The sequence below is a fragment of the Orcinus orca genome, chromosome 1 (assembly GCF_937001465.1).
Source record: "Orcinus orca chromosome 1, mOrcOrc1.1, whole genome shotgun sequence".
Classification (NCBI taxonomy): Eukaryota; Metazoa; Chordata; class Mammalia; order Artiodactyla; family Delphinidae; genus Orcinus; species Orcinus orca.
Window position 1 is genome coordinate 47,455,879 of NC_064559.1, and position 12,929 is coordinate 47,468,807.

General features: G+C 36.6%; 1 protein-coding gene across 8 annotated transcripts in view; it reads right to left on the bottom strand.

Moving 5' to 3' along the window:
• TSEN15 (tRNA splicing endonuclease subunit 15) overlaps positions 1-12,929 on the bottom strand; it is a 135,828-nt gene that overhangs the window by 14,823 nt on the left and 108,076 nt on the right. For all 8 annotated transcript variants that reach the window (XR_007474533.1, XR_004486200.2, XR_007474515.1 and 5 more), the window contains one exon: positions 6,498-6,680. The gene's annotated coding sequence lies outside the window, so the exon portion shown is untranslated. The remainder of the gene's footprint in view (positions 1-6,497; positions 6,681-12,929) is intronic.

Consider the following 12,929-nt stretch of genomic DNA (forward strand, 5'->3'; position numbering starts at 1 on the left):
CGAATCATGTTTTCATTTCTCTTAAGGAAATATCTAGAAATAGAATTGTTGGTTTGTGTGATAGTGTATATTTAAGTTATATGAAACTGCCAAACTGCTTTCCAACGTGGTTGTGCCATTTTACTTTCCCACCAGCAGTACAAGAATTAAAGTTGCTCTACATTTGCACCAACACTTGTCAGTATTTTGGATCATTTTAGTGGATTTGTAGTGGTATCACATTGTGGTTTTAATTTTAATTTTCCTCTTTACTATTGGTGTTAAGCATTTTTCATGTGCTTATTGAGGACTGTTGCATCATTTTGATATGTGTGAAGCGACTTCAAATCTTGCTCCATTTTAAAGTTGTTTCCTTCCTACTGAATGATTTTGAAAAAGTTTGTTCTTTACATATTCTGGATATAAATCTTTTGTCAGATATATGCATCGTAAATCTTTCCTCCCTGTCTGAGGCTTGCCTTTTCATTTTCTTAATCGTGTCTTTGAAAGAAGTTTTTTTTTATTCTGATAAAGTACACTTTATCATTTTTTCTTTTATGGTTTACATTTTTTGAACTATCTGAAAAATCTTTGACTATCTGAAGGCTATGAAGATTTTCTCCTATATTTCCTTCTAAAAAGTTTTTTGTTGTTATCCTTTTAGTATCTGAAGGATCTGTAGTGATGTCTCCTCTTGTGATTTCCCCCCCCCTTTTTTAATCGTGATATATCGAGCTGGAGGTTTATCAATTTTATTGATTATTTTAAGGAACTTCCTTTTGATCTCATTTTCTCTAGTTTTCTTGTATTTTCCATAACTCATTTCAATTTACTATGCTTTTTCTAGATTTTCACATTGAAAGCTCAAATAATTTATTTTTGCCATTTCACCTTTTTAAATACAAGCTTTTAAAGCTTTAAATTTTTCTCCAAGAGTGATTTACAAACTAAACAGCTAAGTGTTTTAGCTGTGTCAAATTTTGACATGTTGTATTTTCATTTTTATTCAATTTAAAATATTTTCTAAATTCTCTTGTGATTTCTTTTCTGACCCATGGATTATTTAGAAATATTTGCTTTATTTTCCAATATCTAAATACTTTCTTCCTGTGATTTCTGATTTAATTCTATTTTGGACACAAAACATGGTTTGTATGATTTCTTTGCTTTTTAACTTTATTGAGATTTGTTTTATGGCCCAGAAAATGGCTTATTTTAATAAATGTTCCAAATGCACTAGAAAAGAATATGTATTCTACTGTTATTAGGTGGAGTATTCTATAAATGTTGATCAGGTCAAGTTAATTGACAAAGTTGCTCTGGACTTTAATATCTTTATTAATTTTTATATACTTGCTCTCTCAATTACTGAGAGAGAAATTTTGAAATCTCCAACCATATTTGTGGATTTTCCTATTTCTCTTTCAGTTTGGTTGACTTTTGCTTCATGTATTTTGGAGCTCTATTTTTAGGTGCAAATGCATTAGGATTGTTATATCTTCATGGTAAATTGACTCATTATCATTATAAAATGTCTCACTTTATCCCTGGTAATATTTTTTCTGAAGTCTGCTTCAGCTTCCTTTTATTGGTTTTTGCTTGACATAACTTTTCCCATTATTTTTCTTTTTTTAAATAACAGCTTTGTTGACATATAATTTACATGCCATACAATTAATTCATTTTAAAATGTACAATTCAGTGTTTTTTGGCATAGTCACAGTTGTGCAACCATCCCCACAATGTTAGAGCATTTTCATCACCTTATAAAGAAACCACATATCCTCTGGCAGTCACCCCCATTTTCCCTACCCACCCAACCCTTGGCAACAACTAATTTACTTTCTGTCTCTATGGATTTTCCTATTATGCACATTTCATACAAATGGAATAATACAATATGTAGGCTTTTGTGTCTGACTCCTTTAGCATATTATAAAGGTTCATTCATGTTGTAGCATGTATCACCATTTCATTCCCTTTGATTGCCAAATAATCTTCCACTATATGGATTTCTCACTTTTTACTTATCCATTCATTAGCTGATAGATAGTTGAGTTGTTTTCACTTTGGCTATTATAAATAATGTTGTTACGAATAGTCATGTACAGGTTTTAGTGTGGATATATGTTTTCATTTCTCTTGCATATACACCTAGGGGTAGAACTGCTGATTCATATAGTAACTCAATGTCTAACATTTTGAGGAACAGCCAGATTGTTTTCCAGAGTAGCTGGACCATTTTACATTCCCACCAGCAGTGTATGGGGGTTCCAATTTCTCTGTGTTCTCATCAACACTTGTTATTATCTGTCTTTTTTATTCCAGCCATGCTGGTGGGAGTGATATGGTATCTCATTGCAGTTTTGATTTGCATTTCCCTGATGGCTAATGATGTGGAACATCTTTTCGTGTGCTTATTGGCCATTTCTGTAACTCTTTGGAGAAATGTCTATTCAGATCCTTTAATCATTTAAAAATTGGATTATTTATCTTTTATTACTGAGTTGTAACAGTTATTTATATATTCTCAATATAAGTCCCTTATAAGATATACAATTTGCAAATATTTGTCCCATGTTGTGGGTTGTCTTTTCACATTCTTGCTGGTGTCCTTTGAAGCAGAAAAATTTAAATTTTGCTGATGTCCAATTTATCTATTTTTTCTTCTGTTTCTTGTATCAAACCTTCTATTATTTTCCTTTAACCTAGCTGTGCCCTCATATGTAAAATGGGTTTCTTATAGATAGCATATAGTTGGATATTGCTTTTTATTCAATCTGAGAATCTTTTAATTAAGGCATTTGGACAATTTACATTGAATGAAATATTCAGTATGTTTGGGTTAAAACTTACAATTTTGTTATTCTTTTCTATTCACCCATCCACCACTTATTTATTTACTTACTTGCTCTCTTTCTGTCTTTTTTGTATTAATTCATGGTGTTTTAGCATTCAAACATCCAGTATATGCCCAGTAGTGGGATTGCTGGGTCGTATGGTAGTTCTATTTTTAGTTTTTTTTTTTTTTTTTTTTTTTGCGGTACACGGGCCTCTCACTGTTGTGGCCTCTCCCGTTGCGGAGCACAGGCTCTGGACGCGCAGGCTCAGCGGCCACGGCTCACGGGCCCAGCCACTCCACGGCATGTGGGATCCTCCTGGACCGGGGCATGAACCCGTGTCCCCTGCATCTGCAGGTGGACCCTCAACTACTGTGCCACTAGGGAAGCCCTATTTTTAAGGAACCTCCATACTGTTCTCCATAGTGGTTGTATCAATTTACATTCGCATCAACAGTGCAAGAGGGTTCCCTTTTCTCCACACCCTCTCCAGCATTTGTTGTTTGTAGATTTTTTGATGATGGCCATTCTAACTGGTGTGAGGTGACACCTCATTGTAGTTTTGATTTGCATTTCTCTAATGATTAGTGATGTTGAGCATCCTTTCATGTGTTTGTTGGCAATCTGTATATCTTCTTTGGAGAAATGTCTATTTAGATCTTCCCATTATTGGATTGGGTTGTTTGTTTTTTTGTTATTGAGCTGCATGAGCTGCTTATATATTTTGGAGACTAATCCTTTGTCAGTTGCTTTGTTTGAAAATATTTTCTCCCATTCTGAGGGTTGTCTTTTCATCTTGTTTATGGTTTCCTTTGCTGTGCAAAATCTTTTAAGTTTCATTAGGTCCCATTTGTTTATTTTTGTTTTTATTTCCATTTGTCTAGGAGGTGGGTCAAAAAGGATCTTGCTGTGATTTATGTCATATAGTGTTCTACCTATGTTTTCCTCTAAGAGTTTGATAGTGTCTGGCCTTACATTTAGGTTTTTAATCAATTTTGAGTTTATTTTTGTGTTAGGGAGTGTTCTAATTTCATTCTTTTACATGTAGCTGTCCAGTTTTCCCAGTACCACTTATTGAGGAGGCTGTCTTTTCTCCATTTTATATTCTTGCCTCCTTTATCAAAAATAAGTTGACCATATGTGCGTGGGTTTATCTCTGGTCTTTCTATCCTGTTCCATTGATCTATATTTCTGTTTTTGTGCCAGTGCTATACTGTCTTAATTACTGTAGCTTTGTAGTATAGTGTGAAGTCCGGGAGCCTGATTCCTCCAGCTCCGTTTTTCTTTCTCAAGTTTGCTTTCACTATTCAGGGTCTTTTGTGTTTCCATACAAATTGTGAAATTTTTTGTTCTAGTTCTGTGAAAAATGCCATTGATAGTTTGATAGGGATTGCACTGAATCTGTAGATTGCTTTGGGTAGTATAGTCATTTTCACAATGTTGATTCTTCCAATCCAAGAACATGGTATATCTCTCCATCTGTTGGTATCATCTTTAATTTCTTTCATCAGTGTCTTATAGTTTTCCGCATACAGGTCTTTTATCTCCTTAGGTAGGTTTATTTGTAGGTATTTTCTTCTTTTTGTTGCAATGGTAAATGGGAGTGTTTCCTTCATTTCTCTCTCAGAGTTTTCATCAATAGTGTATAGGAATGCAAGAGATTTCTGTGCATTAATTTTGTATCCTGCTACTTTACCAAATTTATTGATTATGAGCAAGATTTTTAAAAACATTTCTTGTAATATAGATCTCCTGATGAATTGTCATAGCTTTTGTTTGTCTGAAAATTTTTTTTACCATATTTCTGAAGAATATATTAGTTGCATATGGATTTTTGCCCTTTTAGTATTTTGAAGATGTTAGTTCATTTTCTTCTGGTTTACACAGTTTCTGCCCAGAGGTATACAATAATTCTTATTTGTTTCTCTCTATAAACTATCTTTGTTCTTTGGTGTCTGCTAAGATTTTTCTTTTTTAATCACTGGTTTTCAGCACTTTATAATGTGCCTTGTGTGACTCTGTATGTGGGTATTTGTATGTGTGTGTGATATTTTGTTTGATGTTCTCTGAGCTCACTGGATCTGTGAGTTTATAGTTTTAATCAAATTTGGAGATGTTTCAGCCTTGAGTCTTCTAATATGTTTGCTTTCCCTACCTCTTACTCTTCTTATTCTGGGACTCCAATTACATGCATCTTGGACTTCTTGATATTGTCTCACAGGTCACTGAGGTTTTGTTTATTTTTAACGTCATTGTTCTCTGTTTCTTTTTGGATAGATTCTATCGGTATGTCTTCAAAGTCATTAGCCTTTTCTTTTGCAGTGTGACATCTGTTGTTAATCCCCTCCAGTGAATTCATTTCAAATATTTTATTTTTCCACTCCAGAATTTCATTCTCATTGATTCTTTTTTATATGTTCTATTTCTCTTCTCACTATGTTTATGTCTTTCTTTATATACTTGAATATTACATTAATAACTGTTCTATCACCCTGTAATTTCTGGCATCACTGTAATTTACGGATCTGTTTTTACTGATTGTCTTTACTCCTGGTTAGAGGACACGTTTTCCATTTTCTTGTCACATCTAGTTTAAAAAAAAAACTTATTGGTTCTGGACTTTGTAAATCTTACATTGTTAAGTGTCTGGATTTCATTGTGTTCTTTTAAAGAGGGTTGGGTTTTATATTTGTAGACACTTAAGTCACTATCAGATCAAAATAATCTTTTTTTAAAAAAAATTTGTTTTACTTGTTGATTTTTGGCTGCGTTGGGTCTTCGTTGCTGTGTGCGGACTTTCTCTAGTTGCGGCGAGCGGGGGCTACTCTTCGTTGTGGTGCGTGGGCTTCTCATTGTGGTGGCTTCTCTTGTTGCGGAGCATGGGCTCTAGGCATGTGGCCTTCAGTAGTTGTGGCTCGCGAGCTCTAGAGCTCAGGCTCAGTAGTTGTGGCACACGGGCTTAGTTGCTCCATGGCATGTGGGATCCTCCCGGACCAGGGCTCGAACCCATGTCCCCTGCATTGGCAGACGGATTCTTAACCACTGTGCCACCAGGGAAGCCCCAAATAATCTTCTTGATAACTCTTTTTAAGCTTTTGTAAGTAGTGCTAAAGTAGTTTTTACTCCAGGAATATTTCATACTTACTTCTAAGGTGTGACCTCTCAGGAATCCCCACTAAATGCCCCAGGTGATCCCAACGATCCTCCACTGTGGATGATCAGAGTTTGAACACATTCATCCCTGTGCAAGCTTACAGCTCCCTACCATTCTTTGAACAGCTTTGTATAATTTCACTCTGTGCATGTGTAGGTCAGTACTTAGCAAAGATTCAAAGGGACCTTAATATAGATTTCTGGAGGGTTTCTTTTTAAAAGCTTCCTCATTTCTGGAGCTTCCTAAACATGTTTTTTAAATTCAATAAATTAAATTCATAAATGATTATTATTTCTTAAACATGCATAACAAACATACAATGTAACTATTACAGACAACTAATAATAAACCATAACAAACAACTAACTGATCATCAAATGATAACATGCATTACTATGTTATTCATATTGATAACTTACACCTGTATGCTTAAGTCAATAAAGTAAGTGAAGAAATGAGTATCATTTCTTTGGTATTTACTAACCAAGTAATTTTACTTTTATCCAAGTGATAAAATATATTACCAGACTCAGCCTTGCCATATAGCTTCACACAGCTCAGTGACAATGTCTAGGTGGCAGCAGCAGCTGCTAGTTCAGACACTGTAGCTCCAGGTGCTTATTCTCCTCAAGAGCAAGCTTCAGCCCAAGCCATTTCAGGTAACAAAATATGCCTCTATCTCAGTTTGTATTCCCCAAAATCAGAATCTGAAAGAAGAATTTCAGTACAAGTAATTTACTTGGGAGGTGATTACAGGATGGACATTGAGAGAATAAGAAATTGAGTCATAAAGGGGATAAAGACAATAAATTGTGAGTTAATGAATTGTGGGTGACTGGGGCTTAATACTACTGGGGACATTCTAAGAAAATGGATGGAACATACCTGAGAACTATTCCTCAGGAGTAGGAAGAATAGAAAGCTGAATTCTTTATTCACCTACTCCCATCTCTCATTGGCCGAGTGCTGCACCTGGGGCATCGGCCCTCAGCACTGTTGGCCACTCCATTCCTTAGAGCATAAGAGAGCACGGCCAAGCTTAGTCCTGCAGCTAGAGAAAGCCATCAGGCAGAGTCACAGGAATTCATCAGAGTGTGTGGGAACCACAGGCAGTTGACCTCCAGGGTAAGTGGAGGGGATATGGGTGAGGCATCAACAGATCCTCCTTTCCTTGGAAACAGGAACTCATTCAAATCTCCTGTTCTGTTTACTCTAATCAAGCCCAACCATATTAACATCAAAAAAGAAGAAGGGTAATATAAGTCAGGTGCTCTCTAATGGAAGCTTGACCCTGAACAATACTGTGGGGTGAGGAGAGAGACAAAACAGTTACTAACAGTTGCTGAATGGGCAAAGGTTAAAAAAACAGTCCACAAGCAAACCAAACTTTTGGCCTCTTCAGCAGATTCCTTCTTTTAACCTTCTGTTCATCTGGCATGAGGCCTGTGATGCAGCTGGATCTCCATGGCAGTCAGACTCATGGTTATTGTATTTATATTGGGAGTGGGTATGTGTGGTGTGCTTTTCAAAGGAAGGGACACAGTCCTAAGTCTGTTCTCAGAGAATAGCTGTGGCCATTGTACTTTCAGTTCTTCAGGTTTTTCCCCAAAGGATGTGGAAGGGAAAAAAAAAAGACTTCCCACAGCACATAGGTGGCACAAGGACTCAAGCCAAGCCAGTGGCCATAATGATGAACTCATTTTAATGCCTGAAAGAACCCTGCCCAAACTTATGCAATACAGTTACCCTTTTATCATTCATTTTAATTTTGAAGTGAATTCTTAGAGAAAACAGTACTCAGGATAGATCCATATGACGGCAGAGTTGGAGACCGCAAAAAGATAATTTCATGGATACATTCACCCTCACCATATTTAAATCATGAAGTTCCTTGAGAGGAGAGATGCATTTATTTTTGCAATGAAAGATAAATCTTAATTGCAAGTACGCCTGCGATAGGTAACAGTCTGATTCAACATCATTCATTCATTCATTAATAGTGTCAAGCACTGTTTGAGGTGCTGGGGATATTATAGTGAATGAAACAACTAAAGTCCCTGCCTTCATGTGGCTGATAATTAATTGGGTGAGATCAACAATAAACAATTGAACATATAATAATCAAGTGGTCATAACTGCCAAGGCTCACAATAAATCAAAAGAAAGGGTATCAGGAATGCAGAAGTTCTGGATTGTTATTTATAGTAGGTGCCTTCTCTAATAAGGTGATTTTGAGCACAGTGAAAAGTAAGTAAAGTAAGAGTGGATGCCGACCATACATGTAAGAGTGTTCCAGACTGAGAGATAGCATGTGCAAAGACCCTGAGGTAGGGGCATGACTCATAATTCAAGAACAGCAAGGAAACCAAGAACAAGTGAGATAAGAGAAGTTATAGGAGAGAGGTATTTGGGTGGGATCAGGACACTTGCAAAGCACATAGAGCCGATGAACTAGTGAAGAAATTTGGTCATTGCTTTGAGTGACATATGAAGCCATTATACTTTTAAAAGAGCCCTCTGGCTGCCGTAGTAGGGCAGGAGTGGAGGAGTAGAGTAGTTAGGATGCCATTATAACAAATCAGGCAAGATGGTAGAGGCTTGGATCAGACCAGTACAATAGTGGTGGAGATGGTGAGAACTGGAGATATATTGATATTGAACTATATTGATATCGTTGATAGTAGAGACACAGGGTTTGTTCATTTGAACATGGGATAAAGAGAGGAGTCAAGGATGACTTCAAGATTCTTGACTTAAGCAACTGGAAGGGTGGAGTTACCATTTACCAATGTGGAGAAAAGTGTATGAGAAGCAGGTTTGATAGGGGAAACCACACCTTTGGTTTTGGTCCTAGTAAGTTTGAGATGTCTCTTAGACATCCAAGTGGAGATGTTAAGTAGGCAACTGAATATATGTCTGGACTTCTGGGACAGAGTCCTGACTGGAAGTATAAATTGAGGAATCATATTTAAAGCCACATGACTAGAAGTAATCACGAAGGGAGTGAGTGTAGTTATGGAAGAGAAGCGGTCCAATGATGGAGCCTCCAGCTTAGAGTCAGGAAAAAGAAAAGGAACCAGTAAAAGAGACAGTGAAGTAGCAGCCACTGAGGTAGAAGGAAATTCAAGAGAGAATAGTGTACCAGAAGCCAAAGGAAGAAAAGATTTCCTAGGAGGAAGGGAAAGAGTGATCAATTATGTCAAATCCTGCTGATGGGACAAGCAAAAGGAAGATGGAGAATTTAACACTGGATTTGGCTCACATCATTTGGATGTCAGTGATCTTGACAAGTAAGGGCTGATAAAGGATCTTTCCATGAAAATAGTCTTCTTTACTTATAAAAGGGGTAATTGAGCCTCTGAAATGGAGTAAAGAGGAAGAAGATGAAGAATTTATGAAGAAGGAAGTCTGAAGGCAAATAAAACCAACCTCAGTAACTATATACAAGATCCCTCACCTCACTTGGCTGCAGTATTGAGAAGGGCCAAAAGAAAGAATTGGTCTCTACCCTCAGTTTTCTCTTCTGTATGATGGGAATGTTTATTGTACTTACCTTATAGGGTTATGGTTGGGATTCAGTGATCTAAAACATGTGAAGTATTTAGAATACTTCCTGGACATAATCAGGTCTTAATGAATGTTTGCTCTAATTACTGTATCACTGTCATCATGTTTAATATTCTTATTTTCACTTCAGCTTGGAAATTTCATGACTCTATGTCATCATTATCATCTTGCTAAGAACCAACCACCCCTGATGGCTAGTTCCAGTGTTGTACTGCCACGGTAGGGTGTATCTGCTTCCTGCCCAAATATTAGTCATGGCTTCCTTGTCGACTTCTCTGTAAGAGTTCATTTTCGATCAGAGTAAAGTAGGCTAAAAAAAGGAGTTGGGAATGCTCTTTCCTTGGATGAGTGGTCCTTTATTGATACTATGGATTGGTAGATACAACAGGCTTTAATCTTAGGGCTTTAGTATTAGGTCCACTTGGCTTGAGATAAAACATTCTCTTGGAAAACTAGTCCCTGAGTTTGCTGTGGCTTTGGAAGTGGCTGCTCTCCACAGTTTATATTTTTTTGCCTGGTTGTTTTTGAAGTGTTTACACTGCTCTTTCTAGCTAAAATTGCTAGGCTGACTTTGTTTCATCTGGACTTTATATTACACTATAATGATTAATCCACTTGGTCTGGCTAAAGTAAGCTAGCAACTAAGTACCACTTGTAATTTCCACAACAAATGATGTAATTCATCCTAGTCTGGAGTTTGTACTTGATAAGTGTCCAATCCTTGTCTACAGTGAACCTGGAACCTTGGGTATAACATCATGATGGAGATTTTAAATTTCTTACTCTTTTTCATCCCTCTTTTTGAAATTTGAGGGAGGGGATTTATGGACATGGGACTGAGACTGATAAAACTCAGATGGAAAGAAAGGGCCAAGAGAGGGTGACAATTAGTTGATCTCTCACTGAATTTGATCTGTCTTCCCTCCTCGAGGCAAGGATGGCAGCAAGGAGCTACCTCCATGCCAAAGCAGTCAATCAGTGAGGTGAAGCTGCTGCGGAGGAGGGGGTGGGAGCCTTTGGCCACCACTGTCCTGCTTCCTCAGGACACTTTCCAGACTCTTTGAGGATGGGGTGTGTGTGTATGTTTTGAGTCAGATATCTTTATTTGTATTTTCCAGATGTGGACAGTGAAGTTCACAGAGAATGTAGTACCTCATTAAAGTCACACAACCAGTCAGTAGTAAAGCCAGGATTTGAACGCAGGTCTGCCTAATTTCAAAATCTATATCCTTAAACCTTATTCAGCATTGCCTCCTGATTCAATCTTACTTTTTTAAGCGTACAGTTCAGTTATTTTTAGTACATTTGAGTTGTACGAACATCACCAAAATCAATTTGGTAATATTTTCATCACCAAATAGAAACCCTGTATCCTTTAGCTATCAACTCCTAAACCTACCGTTCTGCCAGCCTTAGGCAACCACTATCCTACTTTCTGTCTATAGATTTGCTTATACTGGATAATTCATATAAAGGGAATCATACAATATTGGTCTTTTGTGACTGGCTTTTTTCAGTTAACATAATTTTTTTTAAAAAATTAATTAATTTTTTTTTTATATAGTAGGTTAAGCGTAATTTTTAAAGAAAGACTTTTTTGAGCAGTTTTAGGTTCGGAGCAAAATTAAGAAGAAGGTACGAAAATTTTCCATATGCCTCCAAACCCCACCCATGCAGAGCCTCCCCCGTTATCAACATCCTGCACCAGTGTGGTACACTCGTTACAACTGATGACCCTACAATGACACATCACAGTTACCCAAAGTCCACAGTTACTTTATGGTTCACTCTTGGTGTTGTACATTCTTTGGATTTGGACAAATGTATGATAATATATATCCATCGTTATAGTATCATAGAGTATTTTCACTGGCCTTACAATCCTCTGTGCTCCACCTGTTCATCCCTCCCTCCTTGCCCCCAACTCCTGGCAACCATCGATTTTTTTACTATCTTCATAATTTTGCTTCTTGAAATAATGATTTGAGAATTTATTCCAGAAAGATAAAGAAAAGAGAAAAACAAGCAATTCAAATAACAATTGACTAAACTCAGCTGCTCGATACAAAGTAAAGCTGGAAAAAAACAAAAACAAAAACAAATCCCTGCACTAAACAGAACAACACCACTCCCCTCCTGGAGTAAAATGACATTGAAAACTAAGCCTCAAAAGTTAGCAACCCAAGTGGGATTAGCAAGTCAGGAGGCTCTGGAAAGAACAGCTTCAAGAAGAAAATAAATTTCCTCTAAAGTGTTGCAGATTCTAGATTATTATCTTAGTGAGAAAGTGAAGGCATATGACAATAATACATTATAAAAATTCAGCACCTTGCTTCCTCTACTTCTTCCCTCTTCCTCCCAGTTTAGGTATGTGCATTTCTTTTTCTACTGGCAAGGTTATATGCCATAGAATTTCTTCACTTTTTCTATGAGTCCAAACATACGTTAAAATGTAAGCTCTATGAAGGCAGGGATACTTTGTCTGTTTTCTTCATTGATCTATCCCTAGCACTTAGAATGGTACTGGCCCAGAGTATGTAATCAATAAATATTTTTTTATTTGAATAGAATGAAATTTACCAAATAATGACTAATATTCATTTAATTAAAATAAGTCCTGGTTATTTTTAAACTTAATAAACAGCCAAAATGCAGAAGAATTAATTATATAAGAAAGTATAAATTCTATAAGTTTTGACAATGTAAAATTAACTATATGATGAACTGAAGCTGTGACATTGGGGGTAGCCATGAGGGGAGGAGGGGAACACAGGGCTATTAAATCTCTCGTCTTAGAGGGAAGTCAAGAGATACCGTCTGAAATTGATGGATCAAGAAATGGAGGGATGTACTGGGTAAAGCTATAGAAGTATGTAACAGAATAATAAAAAATGAAATACATCTGGCAGTGGTTGTTGAAGTGTAAATGAGCAAAGATCTTCATCTTTCATGAGGGGACCCATCAGATGTACTTTGAAGTTGATACATCGAAGATAAAAGGCTAATAAATTATTATTGTGGGTGTTGGTCTCAGAAGGATTAAAGTTAGAGCAATTTTAAGCTGTTACCTCTGGGGAATGCCACGGAAAAAGACCTGTACGTTCTTTTTTTTTCAAATTACTCTCCATTACCAACTGAATTGTTATTGCCAGGTAGCCATATTTTAAAAGTGATATTTTTAATTTAAAAATAGTTTCTAGAAAAGAGAAGAATTTTTAGGGCAGAAAAAACATTGCAACAGTTTGCAATTACATACTGTCTACCATCAAGGACTGTCAAACATTTTGCAAACATTATCTGATGGTGAGTGTCAGAATCTACATTTGCCAGATGGAGAAATTCAGACAAAGATGGAAGTGACTTGCGCATTTTTCAGTGCATCTGTGACC